This window comes from Equus asinus, chromosome 10, assembly GCF_041296235.1.
Source record: "Equus asinus isolate D_3611 breed Donkey chromosome 10, EquAss-T2T_v2, whole genome shotgun sequence".
Lineage (NCBI taxonomy): Eukaryota > Metazoa > Chordata > Mammalia > Perissodactyla > Equidae > Equus > Equus asinus.
In genome coordinates, this window is record NC_091799.1 from 69,488,891 (window position 1) to 69,504,687 (window position 15,797).

The window sequence follows — 15,797 nt, forward strand, 5'->3', positions numbered from 1 at the left end:
CTTTGCTCTATTTCCGTGAAGAATGTCATTGGGATTCTGATAGGGATTGCATTGAATCTATAGATTGCTTTGGGTAGTATGGACATTTTAATTATGTTTATTCTTCCAATCCATGAGCAAGGAATCTCTTTCAGTCATTATCAATTTCTCTCAGTAATATCTTATAGATTTCATTGTATAAGCCCTTCACCTCCTTGGTTAAATTTATTCCTAGGTACTTTTTCTAGTTGCGATTGCAAATGGAATTATATTCTTGAGTTTTCTTTCTGTAACTTTGTTATTGGAGTATAGAAAAGCAACTGATTTTTGTAAGTTGACTTTGTACCCTGCAACTTTACTGTGGTTGTTAATTAATTCTATTAGTTTTCCAATGGATTTTTTGGGGTTTTCTATATATAAGATCATGTCGTCTGCAAACAGTGAGAGTTTCACTTCTTCACTCCCTATTTGGATTACTTTTATTCTTTTCTCTTGCCTAATTGCTCTGGCCAAAACCTCCAGTACTATGTTGAATAAGAGTGGTGATAGTGGGCATCTTTGTCTCATTCCTGTTCTCAGGGGGATGGTGCTCAGTTTTTGCCCATTGAGTATGATGTTGGCTATGGGTTTGTCATATATGGCCTTTATTATGTTGAGGTAATTTCCTTCTATCCCCATTTTGTTAACAGTTTTTATCATAAATGCTGTTGGATCTTGTCAAATGCTTTCTCTGCATCTATTAAGATGATCATGTGGTTTTTATTCCTCAATTTGTTGATGTGGTGTATCATGTTGATTGATTTGCGGATGTTGATCCATCCGTGTGTCCCTGGTATGAATGCCACTTGATCATGATGTATGATCCTTTTGACGTATTGCTGAATTCGGGTTGCCAAACTCTGCTTTTATGATTAAAAAATTTCATAATAAAAATAAATCATGTGAAAGAAAATTTCACAACGTTTTTCAGAGATGTGCTTTAATTCCTTGATGCTACTTAGAGTCAGGAGTGCTTATACATATAACTTCAATTTCATGCCCATTCCATTTTATTCTGCTTCCCATGTAGATACAGAACTAGTGTCATTATAACTTGTGGTTCTTGAAACAAGTAGTCCATGGACCCCTGGGTTTCTTTGAGACCATTTCAGGAAATCTGTGAGGTCAAAAATCTTTTAATAATAAAAATAAAATGTTATTTGCCTTTTTCACTGTGTTGTTATTTGCACTGATGGAACAAAAACAACAGTGGGAAATTGTTTAACAAAGTCTTAAATAGATTTCCCAAATAGTAAAAGTAAAGCATAGGCAAACATTGTTGTCACGATTAGCAATTTTTTTTGAAGAAGAAGATTAGCCCTGAGCTAGCATCTGCTGCCAATCCTCCTCTTTTTTGCTGAGGAAGACTGGCCCTGAGCTAACATCCGTGCCCATCTTCCTCTACTTTACATGTGGGCTGACTACCACAGCATGGCTTGCCAAGTAGTGCCATGTCCACACCCAGGATCCAAACCAGCGAACCCCGGACTGCCAAAGCGGAACATGCGAACTTAACCACTGCACCACTGGGCCAGCCCCAGCAATTTTTTTAAACACAAGAAGACACTTTTTGTACCATTTGTAAATAAAATATATTTTTTAATGGAGGGGAAAATTGCTGGCGTCTTAACATGCATCAAGGCAGTAGCAGCATTAATTATTGTAGTCTTCATGTGCAATCAAAAAAAGCCTATAATTTTACTCCAAGATGTCTTTGATGAAGCAGTATAAACTCACTTTAAGTATCTACCCTTGAGTACTTGTCTTTTTAATATTGTGTGTGATGAAATGGGGAGCACATATGATGGTTGTCTCAAGTAAAGCTCTTACGTGATTGTTGTGAGTTGTTTGCTGAACTAGACACATTTTCTCAGGGAAACCATTTTTATTTAAAAGGACAACTGACGGGTAAACTATGGTTATTTAGACTTGGATATTTGGCAAACATTTTATCAAAAATAAATGAAGTGAGTTTGTCACTTCAAGGAAACAACTGATAATATTTTAACCAATGACAAGCTTTGTGCTTTCAAGTAAAACTTTGAATTTTGGAAGACTTGTCACAATACAGTAAGCTTAAAATTTTCCCAGTACTTAAAAGATGTTTCTGATAAGATTGATACTGATATTAACAAAGGTGATTTTTTTTTTTGAGGAAGATTAGCCCTGAGCTAACATCCACCACCAATCCTCCTCTTTTTGCTGAGGAAGATTGGCCCTGAGCTAACATCTGTGTCTGTCTCCCTCTATTTTACATGTGGGACACCTGCCACAGCATGGCTTGATAAGTGGTGTCTAAGTCTGCACCTGGGATCTGAACCAGCAAATCCCAGGCCACTAAAGTGGAGAACACGAACTTAACCATTATGCCACTGGGACAGCCCTAACAAAAGTGATTTTTTGATATTATATAATGTAGTGTGTCAAACCATTGTGTGTCAAACACACTACATTAGAAACCATGGTTTCTAACCACACATTGCAAATAACCTTTAAGAAAATGCCACATGACAAATACCCACAATTATCAGAAAAGGCTATTGAAAACATCTTTTTCTTTTCCAACTACATATCCATATAAGGCTAGACTTTCTTCATATACTTCAGTTGAAACAACATATTATGACAAAGTGAATGCAGAAACATATCTGTGGATCCTATTGTCTTCTATTAAGCTAGACAAAGAGACTTGCAAAAATGTCAAGCAGGAGGCCAGCCCAGTGGCATAGTGGTTAAGTTCACGCTCTCCACTTTGGCAGCCCAGGGTTTGCCAGTTTGGATCCTGGCGCAGACCTACACACTGCTCATCAAGCCATGCTGTGGCAGCATCCCACACAGAAGAACTGGAAGGACTTACAATTAGGATGTACAACTATGTACTGGGGCTTTGGGGAGAAAAAAACAAAAGAGAGAGGAAGATTGGCAACAAATGTTAGCTCAGGGCCAATCTTCCTCAACAACAACAACAGAAGCAAACTTTAAAAAGATTTTTTTTTAATTATCCTACTAAAGAAGTAGCAAAACAAAATTTTTTTAAAATGTAAAGCAGTACCACTTTTCTCACTAAATATTTTATGTTTTTGAAAATATATTTGCTTCATAAAAATATGTTCTTTAATATGTGATGAGTTTATTACTTTAAACTTACCGAATAACTTTACTATATCAATTTATTGGTGTATTAATAATATATTTATTAATAAATTTAATATATCTAATATAATAACTTAAACAGTAATTTTAAATAATTTTAAACTTACAGAAAAGGAGCAAGAATAATAATAATATAAAGAATATCCACATACTCATATGTAAATTCAACTTATTAACATTTTATCCCATTTGATTTATCATTGTGTTCTCTTTCCCTCTCACTTCCTCCTTCCCCCTACATGTGTATGGAGAGAGAAAGAGATTGTTTTTATTCTGAACCTTTATCCCTAAATACTTCAATGTGTATTCCCTACAAATAGGGGTATTTTCTTTCACAACTATACTACATTTATCAACATTAGTAAATTTAACCTTGATTACAGTATTTTTATCTAATCCATCTGTACTCCAATTTTATCAAATTGATAATAATGCCTTTTATAACATTTTTCACATTTTTCTAGTTTCTTAAAGTAGAAGCTTAGGTTACTGATTTAAGATCTTTCTTCTTTTGTAATGTAAATTTATAGCTATAAATTTCCCTTTGAACACTGTGCTAGCTGCATCCCATACATTTGGTATATTGTGTTTTTATTTTTGTTCAGCTCAGAATATTTTCTAATTTCCCTTGTTATTTCTTTTTTGAACCATGAGTTATTTAGATGTGTATTGTTTAATTTCCACATGTTTGTGGATTTCCCAAATTTCCTTGTGTTGTTGATTTGTAATTTAATTCCAGTGTGGTCAGAGAACATTCTTTGTAAGGTTTCAATCCTTTTAAATTGAGGCTTGTTTTATGGCCTGTTATAAAACAAAATTCAAATGAGTAAATTTGAAGATCAAATTGGCTTTATTAAGCAATTCATGAATCAGTCAACATCCCATCTAGCAAATAGAGAGATACTCCAAGGAGTCGTATAAAGCAGAAGGTTTTTATAGGCAGAAAGGTGGGGCAAGGAAGTTATTAGCAAAAGAAAAGAAAAGATTATTTCAGGCCAGGTCATCTTCTTTGAGGGGGAAGGGAACAACAGGGGTCTTATCACGCAGGTTATCTCACTAACACCAGTCAGGAAGTCTTGGTTTGCTGTCACGGGGGCAAATGCCTCCATTTTAGGCCTATTTCTTTAACAGGCCTAACATATGGTCCATCTGGAAAATATTCCATCTGCCCTTAAGAAGAATTTGCATTCTGTGGTTGTTGGTGAAGTGTTATATAAATGTCAGTTAGGTCTAGTTGGTTGACAGTGGTGGTCAAGTTTTTATGTCCTTGCTGACTTTCTGTCTACTTGTTCTACCCATTATCAAGAGTGGAGTACTGATGTCTCTGACCACTGCTGTTAAATTATCCATTTCTCTCTTAGATTCTGTCAGCTTTTGCTTCATGTATTTTAGAACTCTGTTGTCAGACAAATATATGTGTTTATTGTTATATCTTCCCAATGAATTGGCCCTTTATAAAATGTTCCTCTTTGTCTTCTAGTAATAGTTTTTATTCTTAAAGTCTATTTTGTCCCATGTTAGTATAGCCATCCCAGTTCATTTATTCCTACTGTTTACTTGATATAACTTTTTACATTCCTTTATTTTCAACCTCTATGTATTTTTGAATCTGAAGTGTGTCTCTTATAACATCACGTAGTTAGAACCTGTTTTTTCATCCAGTCTGACAATCTCTGCCTTTTCTTTGGGGTGTTTAACTCATTCACATTTAATGCTCTGATTGATATAGTTGGATTTATGTCTGCTATTTTGCTAAAGTTCTTATGTCTATTCTTCCTCTATGCCTTCTTTATTGACTTTTTTGGTATTATGTGGTTATTTTCTAGTGCACCATTTTAATTCCTTTATTTTTTAAATGTATTGAGTCTTTTTTCTTAGTGGTTGCTCTATGGCTTACAATATATATCTTACCAGAATCTATTTCAGATTAATAGTAACAATTCCAGTAAGATAGAGAAATTTTTTTTCCAGTGTAGCTCCATTCCCTCCCTACACCTCTAGGCTATAGTCACATGTGTTACGTCAATATATTATACACACAAAAATACAGTGTTATAAAAATACTGCTTTATATATTATTATGTCTTTTAAGGAAGCTAAGAGAAGAAAGGACAAAAAGTATATTTACAAATTCTTTTATATTAATCTACTTTACTTATCATTCTGGTACTCCTCATTTCTTTCCATAGATTCAAGCTACTGTCTGGTATGATTTCCTTGCTCTGATATAACTTCATTCCCCACCCCCTCCTTTGTGCTGTTATTGTCATATATATTACATCTTTATATAATTCCAAACAACACAATTTTATAATTATTGTTTTTTTAATTAAAAAGTCAATTAAGAAAAAAAGAAAAATAATTATACTGTCTTTTGTAATTCCCTTAAAAATTACCTTTATAGATGTTCTTTGTTTCTTTGTGCAGATTCAAATTGCTATCTGGTGTCACTTCCTTTTAACCTAAGGAACTGCCTTTAATCTTTCTTTTTTTTTTTAATGAAGTGAAAAATGTTTATTAACCTCAGAGTTGAGTTTAGTTTCTTTTTCCCAGTTTTGTTGAGATATAACTGACATACAATACTGTATAAGATTAAGGTGTACAGCATAAGGATTTAATGTACATATATATACATATATATATATAATGAAATGATTAGTTTCACAATAAGTCAAATAAAGAATAAATTTAGTTAACATCCATCATCTCATATTGATAAGGAAAATAATATTTTTTCCTTGTGATGAGAACTCTTAGGATTTACTCTCTTAACAACTTTCACTGTACCACACAGCAATGTCAACTATAGTCATTATGTTGTATGTGACATCCCTAGTACTTATTTACATTATAACTGGAAGTTTGTACTTTTGACCACCTTCATGCAATTCCCCCAGCACTACTTCTGGTAATCACAAATCTAGTCTCTTTTTCTATGAGTTTGGTGGGTTGTTTTTTTTTCAGATTCCACATGCAAGGGAGACCATACAGTATCCATCTTACTTTGTCTGACTTATTTCACTTAGCGTAATGCCCTCAAGGTCCACCCTTCTTGTCGCAAATGACAGGATTTTCTCCTTTTTTATGGCTGAATAATATTCCACTGTGTATATATTCCACCACTTCTTATTCATTGATCCATCAGTGGACGCTCAGGTTGTTTCCCTGTCTTAGCTATTGTGAATAATGTTGCTATGAATGGGGTGCAGATATTTCTTCAACATAGTGTTTTCATTTCTTTCTTTCAAATATATTCCCAGAAGTGGAACTGCTGGATCATCTGATAGTTCTATTTTTACTTTTTAAGGAAACTCCACACTGTTTTCCATAGTGGCTGTACCAAATTACAGTCCCACTAGTAGTGCATAAGTGCTCACTTTTCCTTGCCAGCATTTATTTCCTTGTCTTTTTTTTTCTGGGAAGGAGTCACTCTGAGCTAACATCTGCTGCCAATCTTCCTCTTTTTTTTTTTTTTTTTTTCCCTTCCTCAAGCCCCAGTATTTGGTTGTATATTCTAGTTTTAAGTCCTTCTAGTTGTTCTACGTGAGCCGCTGTGACAGCATCGCTACTGACAGATGAGTGGCCTGATTCTACATCTGGGAACTGAACCTGGGCTGCTGAAACAGAGCACGCCGAACATTAACCAGTAGACCATCATGGCTGGCTCCATCTCTTGTCTTTTTGATGCTAACCATTCTATCAGATGTGAGGTGATATCTCATTGTGGGTTTGATTTGCCTTTCTGTAATGATTAGCGATGTTGAGCACCTTTTCATGTACTGATTGGTCATTCGTATACCTTCTTTGGAAAAGTCTATTCAGATCCTTTGCCCATTTTAAATTGGATTATTTCATTTTTTGCTATTGAGATATATGAGTTCTTTATATATTTTGGGTATTAACCCCTTATCAAACATATGGTTTGCAAATACCTTTTCCCATTCCACAGGTTTTTTTCATTTTGTTGATCATTTCTTTTGCTATGCAGAATCTTTTGGTTTAATATAGTCCCACTTGTTTATTTTAGATTTTTTTGCTTGTGCTTTAAGGGTCATATCAAAAAAATTGTTGCCAAGACCCATGTCAAGAAGCTTTTTTCCTATGTTTTCTTCTAGGAGTTTTATGGTTTCAGGTCTTATATTTAAGTCTTTAATACATTTTGAGTTAGTTTTTGTGAGTGGTATAGGACAAGAGTGTAGTTTCATTCTTTTGTAAGTGAACATCCCATTTTTCTGTCACCATTTATTGAAGAGACTGTCTTTTCTCCATTGAATACTCTTGGCTGCCTTGTCAAATACTAGTTGACTGTATATGCATGGGTTTATTTCTGGGCTCTCAATTCTGTTCTATTGGCCTATGTGACTGTTTTTATGCCAGTACCATACTATTTTGATTACTATAGCTTTATAATATAGCTTGAAATTAGGAGGTATGATGCCTCCCACTATGTTCTTCTTTCTCAGGATTGCTTTGGCTATTTGAGGTCTTTTTTGGTTCCATATAAATTTTATGATTGTTTTTTCTACTCCTGTAAAAAATGCCATGGGTCTTTTCATAGGGATTGCATTGACTCTCTAGATGGCTTTTGGTGGTACTGACATTTTAACAATATTAACTCTTCCAATTCATGAACAGAAGATACCATTCCATTTATTTGTGTCTTCTGCAGCTTATTTCATCAATGTCTTGTAGTTTTCAGAGTAGAGATCTTTTATTTCTTTGGTTAAAGTTATTCCTAAGTATTTTATTCTTTTTGATGCTATTGTAAATGAGATCATTTTCTCTATTTCTTTTTCAGATAATTCATTGTTAGCATATAGAAATGCTACTGATTTTTGTATGTTAATTGTGTATCTTGCAACTTTACTGAATTTATTGATTATATCTAACAGTTTTTTGGTGGTGTCTTTAGGGTTTTGTATAGATAAAATCATATCATCTGCAAATAGAGACAATTTTACTTCTTTCTTTCTGATTCTGGTGCCTTTTATTTCTTTTTTTTTTTTTTTTAAAGATTGGCACCTGAGCTAACAACTGTTGCCAATCTTTTTTTTTTCCCTGCTTTTTTCTCCCCAAATACCCCCAGTACATAGTTGTATATTTTAGTTGTGGGTCTTTATAGTCGTGGCACATGGGATGTCACCTCAACACGGTCTAATGAGCGGTGCCATGTCCACGCCCAGGATCTGAACCCTGGGCCGCCGAAGCAGAGCACACGAACTTAACCATGGGCTGGCCCCCATGATGCTTTTTATTTCTTTTTCTTGTCTGATTGCTCTAGCTAGGACTTCCATTACTATGTTGAATAGGAATGGTGAGAGTGGGCACCCTTGTCTTGTCCCTGGTCTTAGAGGAAAAGCTTTCAACCTTTCACTTCTTAGTATGATGTTAGCTGTGAGGTTGTCATATATGGCCTGAATTATATTGAGGTATGATCTTTCTATACCTAATTTGTTAGGAGTTTTTATCATGAACAGATGTTGAATTTTGTTAGATGCTTTTTCTGTGTCTATTGAAATAATCATATTATTTTTTCTTTTGTTTTATTAATGTTATATATCACATTGATTGATTTGTGTATGTTGAACCATCCTTGGATCTCAGGGATAAATGACAGTTGATCATGGTGAATGATGCTTTTTATGTTCTGCTGAATTCAGTTTGCTAGAATTTTATTGAGAATTTTTCCATCTATATTTATCTGAGGTATTGGCCTGTAGTTTTATCTTCTGGTAGTGTCCTTTTCTGGCTTTGGTATCAGGGTAGTGCTGGCCTCATAAAATGAGTTTGGGAGTATTCCCTCTTCTTTGATTTTTTGGAACAGTTTGAGAAGGATTAGTGTTAAATTTTATTTAAATGTTTGGTAAAATTCACTGATGAAGCCATCTGGCTTTTCTTTGATGGGAGATTTTTGATTACTGATTCAATCTTCTTACTAGTAATTGGTCTGTTCAGAGTTTCTATTTCTTCCTGATTCAGTTTTGCTAGGTTGTATGTTTCTAAGGACTTTTCCATTTCTTCCAAGTTGTCCAGTTTGTTGGCATATAGTTGTTCATTGTAGCCTCTTATGATTCTTTGGTATCAGTTGTAATGTCTCCTTTTTCATTTATAATTTTGTTGATTTGGGTCCTCTCTCTTTTGTCATTGGTTAGTCTGGCTAAATGTTTATCAATTTTGTTTATCTTTTCAAAGAAACAACCCTTAGTTTTGTTAAACTTTTCTGTTGTTTACCAGATCTATTTCATTTATTTCTGCTCTAAAATTTATTATTTCCTTCCTTCTGCCAGATTTGGGCTTAATTTGTTCCTTAAGGCATAGAGTTAGATTATTTGAGATCTTTCTTATTTCTCAATGTAGGCGTTTATTGCTATAAACATCCTTGTTAGAACTGCTTTTGCTGCATCCCACGAGTTCCAGTGTGTGTGCTTCCATCTTCATTTGTCTCAAGATACTTTTTTATTTCCCCTTTAATCTCCTCTTTGATCCATTGGTTGTTCAGGACAGTGTTAGCTAATTTCTGTGTATTCTTAAATTTTTCCATTTCCTTCCAGTTATTGATTTCTAGTTTCATAAGATTGTGCTCTGAGAAGATACTTGGTATGATTTCAATCTTCTTGAATTTGCTAAGATTTGTTGTGGCCTAACATATGGTCTTCCTTAGAAAATGTTCCACGCATGCCTGAGAATACGTACTCTGCTGTTGTTGGAAAGAATATTCTGTATATGTCTGTTAGGTCCCTTTGTTCTATAGTCTTTTTCAAATCCACTGTATCCTTATTGATTCTCTGTCTGGATGACTATCCACTGTTGAGATTGAGATATTAAAGTTCCCAACTATTATTGTATTGCTGTTTTATTCTCCTTTTAGCTCTGTTAGATTTTGCTTTATATATTTAGGTGCTCTGCTGTTGGGTGCATAAATATTTACAATTGTTATATATTCTTGATGGATTGACCCCTTTTCACTATATAATGAATTTCTTTGTCCTTTTTTTTTTTTTTTTACCATTTTTAGTTTAAAGTCTATTTTTTCTGATATAAGTATAGGTACTCTTGCTTTTCTTAGGTTACCATTTGCTTGAAATAGCTTTTTCCATCCCTTCACTCTCAGTCTATGTGTGTCTTTAAGAATAAAGTGAGTCCTTTGTAGGCAGCATAATGTTGGATCTTGTTTTTTTATCTGTTCAGTTATTTTACGTCTTTTGATTGGAGAATTTAATCCATTTACATTTAAAGTAATATTAAGTAAGAATGTATTGTTGTCATTTAGTTAATTGTTTTCTGGCCATTTTGTAGGTCCATTATTCCATGTTGCTTATCCTGCTGTCTTTTTTGTGTGTTTTGATATGTTTTGGTATCAGTATGCTTTGACTTCTTTATCATGTTCTTTTGTGTAATGACTACAGCTTTTCCCTTGTTGTTACCATGAGGTTTACAGAAAATATCTTAAAATTATAACACCCTATTTTAAACTGATAACAATTTAACTTCAATAGGATTTCTAACCTTTGTACTTTTACTTCTCTTCCCCCTCACATTTTAGGTCATGGATGTTACAGTTTACATATTTTTTATGTTGCATAATAGATTATTGTAGTTATGGTTACTTTTATTATGTTTGTTTTTTAACTTTTAAACCAGAGTTATAAGTAAATTATGCACCATCATTACTATATTACAGAATCAAACTTTGATGATATATTACCCACTACCAGTGAGTTTTACACCATCTTCTTATGTTTTGATGACATTAACTAGCATCCTTTTACTTTCACTCAAAGAACTCCCTTTAGCATTTCGTATAAGACAAATCTAGTGGTGATGAGCTCCCTCAGAAAGGGGAAAGTCTTTATCTCTCCTTCATTTCTGAAGGACAGCTCTGCGGAGAATAGAATTCTTGGTTGACTGGTTTTTTCCTTCAAAATTTTGAATATGTCACCTCATTCCTTTCTGACCTGAAACATTTCTGTTGAGAAATCCACCCACACTCTTATGTGGGTTCCCTTGTATTAATTTCCCTCTTTTGCTGCTTTCAAAATTCTTTCTTTGTATTTTGATAATTTAATTATAATGTCTCAGTGTAGCCCTATTAGAGTTTAACCTATTTGGGGTCCTTTGGGCCTCATGGATCTGTATGTCCATTTCTCTTCCCAGGTTTGGTATGTTTTCAACCATTTTTGCTTTATTTATTTATTTTTGTGGTGAGGAAGATTGGCCTATAGCTAACATTTGTTGCCAATCTTCTTTTTGCTTGAAGAAGATTGTCCCTGAGCTAACAACTGTGCCTGTCATCCTCTATTTTTTTTGTATGTGGGACACTGCCACAGCATGGCTTGATGAGTGATGTGTAGGTCTGCACCCAGGATGTGAACCCAAAAACCCCAGGCTGCTGAAGTGGAGCATAGGAACTTAATCACTATGCCATTGGGCCGGCCCCCAGCCATTTTTGCTTTAAATATACTTTCTATCCCTGTCTCTTTCTCTTTTCCTTCTGGACTTCTCATAATGTAGATATTGTGGGTTTCTTTTTTTTCATTGTGTCCCATAAATCCTGTAGGCTTTCTTCACTCTTTTTCATTCTTGTTTTCTTTTTGCTCCTCTGACTTGATAATTTCAAATGTCCTGTCTTGTAGATCACTGATTCATTCTTCTGCATGTCCAGTCTGATTTAAAACTCTCTATTGAATTCTTCCATCATTGTATTTTTCAGCTCTAGGATTTCTCGTTTTTTGGGGTTTTTTTTTTTTATAGTTTCTATTTCTTGGTTGAACTTCTTGTTTTGCTCATGCATTATTTTCCTAATTTCCTTTAGTTGTCTGTGTGTTCTTATAGTTCAGTAAACTTCTTTAAGAGGATTATTCTGAGTTCTTTGTCTGAACAGTCATAGATCTCCATTTCTTTAGGGTTAGTCATTGGAGCTTCACTAGTTTTCTTTGATGGTGTCATGTTTACCAGATATTTAGTGATTCTTTATTCCTTCTGTTGGTATCTGCCCATTTCAGTAAGCAGTCTTCTCTTCCAGACTTTACAGGTTCACTTTGGCAGAGACAGTTCTTCACCAGTCTGTTCACTTTGGGTTTCTGGGTGTGTCTGCTAGTAATGTCCTTGGCGGGTAGGACTTGCTATCAAGGTCTGTTTTGGGGCAAGGCTATTGCCTGAGCTCTGAGGTCAGGGCAGGTGGGTGCTGCTGGCTGAGAACAGTTGGACAGGACTGCTGGTTAAGTTCCCTGCCTAAGCAAGGCTGTAGGATGAGCTCCACAGTTCTCTGGTCAGGCTTACTAGATGGTCAGGACTGGGTACTATACTCAGGAATAGGTGGGGCTATACATTAGCTTATCCTAGCAGGGCAGCAGGATGGGCCCCAAGTTCTGTCCAGTTCCTTGTTTGGGGACCCAAATCAGGCAAGACTGTGCACTGAATTTCCTGGCCAGACAGGGCCACCAGTTTTTCTCTGCAGATGGGGAAATCCACAGGCTGTGATCTCTGTCCAAGTGTTGCTGTAGCAAGGCTGTGGGATGGGCTATGCAGCTTCCCATGTGCTCTGGTTAGGTTCCCTGGTTGGGCAGGCTGAAAGCTGTATTCAGCAATGGGTGAGGCTACAAATTAGTTTTCCTGCCCAGGTGCAGCAGGAGAACTAGCTCCACATCAGAAAAGCTCTTTGTTTGTGGTCTTGACTCAAGCTGACTTGTGTCCCAAGTTCCCTGGCTGAACAGGGTCACTGACTTTTCAGACTATCAGCACTACCTGCCAAACTCTCTGCTTGGGTGTTGCTGGGCTACACAGCTTTCCAGGTGTTCTAGCTAGGCTTTCTGGTTGGGCAGGGCTGGGCACTTCACTCAGCAGTGGGTGGGGCTGTGAATTAGCTCCCCTGCCTGGGTGGATGAGGGGAACCCTCCAAATCCAGCCCTGGCTTTGCTCTGTGAGCAATCAGCTCTCCCTGCCAGACTGTCTGCTCAAGTGTTTCTGGGCTACACAGCTTCTAGGTCTTCTCGCCAGTCTTTCTGGTCAGATAGGGCCAGGAGTTACACTCAGCAGTGGGCCAGGCTATGATTCAGCTCTCCTCCCTGGGTGAGAGATGGGAGGGCCAGCTCCAAGCAGCCTCTCAGGTTTTCCTGATCAGGCTTTCTGGTTGGGTGGTGGGGGGTGGTTGGCGGGCTGGAGCTATATTCCACAGTGGACCAGGCTATGACTCAGCTTCCCTGTCTGGACAGGAGCAGACCAGGCTCCAGGGTGGACAAGTCTCTTTGTTTGAGGACCTAAATCAGGTAGACCAGGACCCTGCCAAATTCTTTGGTCAGATTGTGCCACTGACTTAATTCTACAGATAAGCAAAGCCTCTGGGTGGAACCACTACCTGGGTGCTGCAGGTAGGAACTCAGTCTGCCAAGATCTGAGTGCTGGTTCTTACAAGTGCTTCCTCTTTCTCTGTCACAATCAGATTCCCAGTGGCCAAGCCCTACATAGTCCCCTGAAATCTCCGTGGGGTGAGACAGGAGTAGGGGCTCCCAAGAAGTGACCCACAACACTGGGGGAGCTAGATGTGGGCCTACACTCTCTTTTCCCCCTGGAGGAACCACAGGTTCAGAGGAGACCTCTCAGCATGGTTCTGCACTGACCTAGGGGAGGGACAATGCAGTTAGCCTATGATCACTCCTATTATCCTTCTAATGCAGTCTCTCTTGGTCTCTGTTGTGCAGGGAGTGCTTCAGCCTCACTCCCTTGTTCTAGGATTTCCCAATGGTGTCTTGTCCCTGAATAGTTGTTAGTTGTTTTTCTTCTGATGGGGAGCAAAGTCAGGAATGACCTAAGTCCCCATCTTGGATGTTACTCCTGCTAATGTTTCTTTTAAAGCACATCTGATGGCAATGAATTCTGTCTGTCTTTGCTTATCTGGGAATGTCTTTGTTTTCATATTTGAAAGATGGTTTGTATATAGGGTTTTTTCCTTCAGCACTTCAAATATGTCATTCCACTGTATTCTGGTCCCTACAATTTTTTATATGAAATCAGCTGTTAATCTTACTGTGGTCCCTTGTATCTTATGTATTGTCTTGTTGCTTTCATGGTTTCTCTTTGTCTTTCAACAGTTGGCCTATGATGTGTGTAAGTTTGGATTTTGTTTTGCTTATCCTACTTAGAGTTATTGAACTTCTTGTTGAGTAGTCTGTTTTTTATCAAGTTTGAGAAGTGATCAGCTATTATTACTTTGAATATTTTTCTCTGCTCTTGTAGTAAGTAGAGTAATGCACCCCATGCACCCTGCAGATGTGGGTACATAGTCAAATACTGTGTTCAAAGTCACTTGAATATGTTCCATATCCTAACCAACACTTATTTCTGTTGATAGTAGCCATCCTAATGGGTATAAGGTAATATTTCAGTGCAGTTTTGACTTGCGTTTCTCTGATGATTAGTGATGCTGAGCATGTTTTCATATATTTCTTAACATTTTGTATGTCATCTTTGGAGAAGTCTATTCAAGTCATTTGCTCATTTTTTAATCTGGTTATTTGATTTTGTGCTGCTGAATTGTTTAATTTTTAGTCATTTCCTTAGAATTTTCAACATGCATTTTTCCTAATCTAAGTCCACCTTCAATTAATATTATACTCTTTCACATATAGGACAGATACCTTATAAACAAGGTATTCACAATTTCTCCCTTCTGTTCCCTTATAACATTGCTGTCAATCATTTCATTCATCTATATGCCATAATCACCCAGTAAATTGTTAATATTATTACTTTAAACAGTTATCATATAGATCAATTAAGAAAAGAAAAACATAAGAATTTGTTTTACTTTAATTTACTCCATCTCTGATGCTTTTCTGCTTCTCTGATATTGCATATATTGCAAAATTATCACCACAATAAGTTTAGTTAATATCCATCACCACACATAGCTACAAAAATTTTTTTTCTTGTGATAAGAACTTTTAAGACCTACTCTCTTAGCAACTTTCAAATATCCAATAGAGCATTATTAACTATAGTCACCATGCTGTACATTACATCCCCAAGACATTAATTTTATAACTGGAAATTTGTACCTTTTGAGCCCCTTCACCCATTTCACCCACCCACGCCCTGCCTCTCTGTATCTCAGGGTGTTTTTTTAGATTCCACATATAAGTGAGATCACATGGTATTTTTCTTTCTCTATCTGACTTATCTCGCTTAACAAGATGCCCTCAAGGTCCATCCATGTAATCACAAATGGCAAGATTTCCTTCTTCTTATGGCTGAATAACATTCCATTGCATATATATACCACAATATCTTTATCTATTCATCCATCGATAGACATTTAGGTTGTTTCCAAATCTTGGCTATTGTAAAAATGCTACAATGAACATAAGAGTGCAGACAACTTTTCAAGTGAGTGTTTTTGATTTCTTTAGATAAATACACAGAAGTGGAATTGCTGGATCATATGGTAATTCTATTTTTAATTTTTTAGGGGGCCTCCAAACTGTTTTCCATAGTGGCTGCACCAATTTACATTCCCACCAACAGTGCACAAGGGTTCCCTTTTCTCCACATCCTGTCTTATTTCTTGTCTTTTTGATAAGAGCCATTCTAACAGATGTGAGGTGATATCTCATTGTGGTTTTGATCTGCAT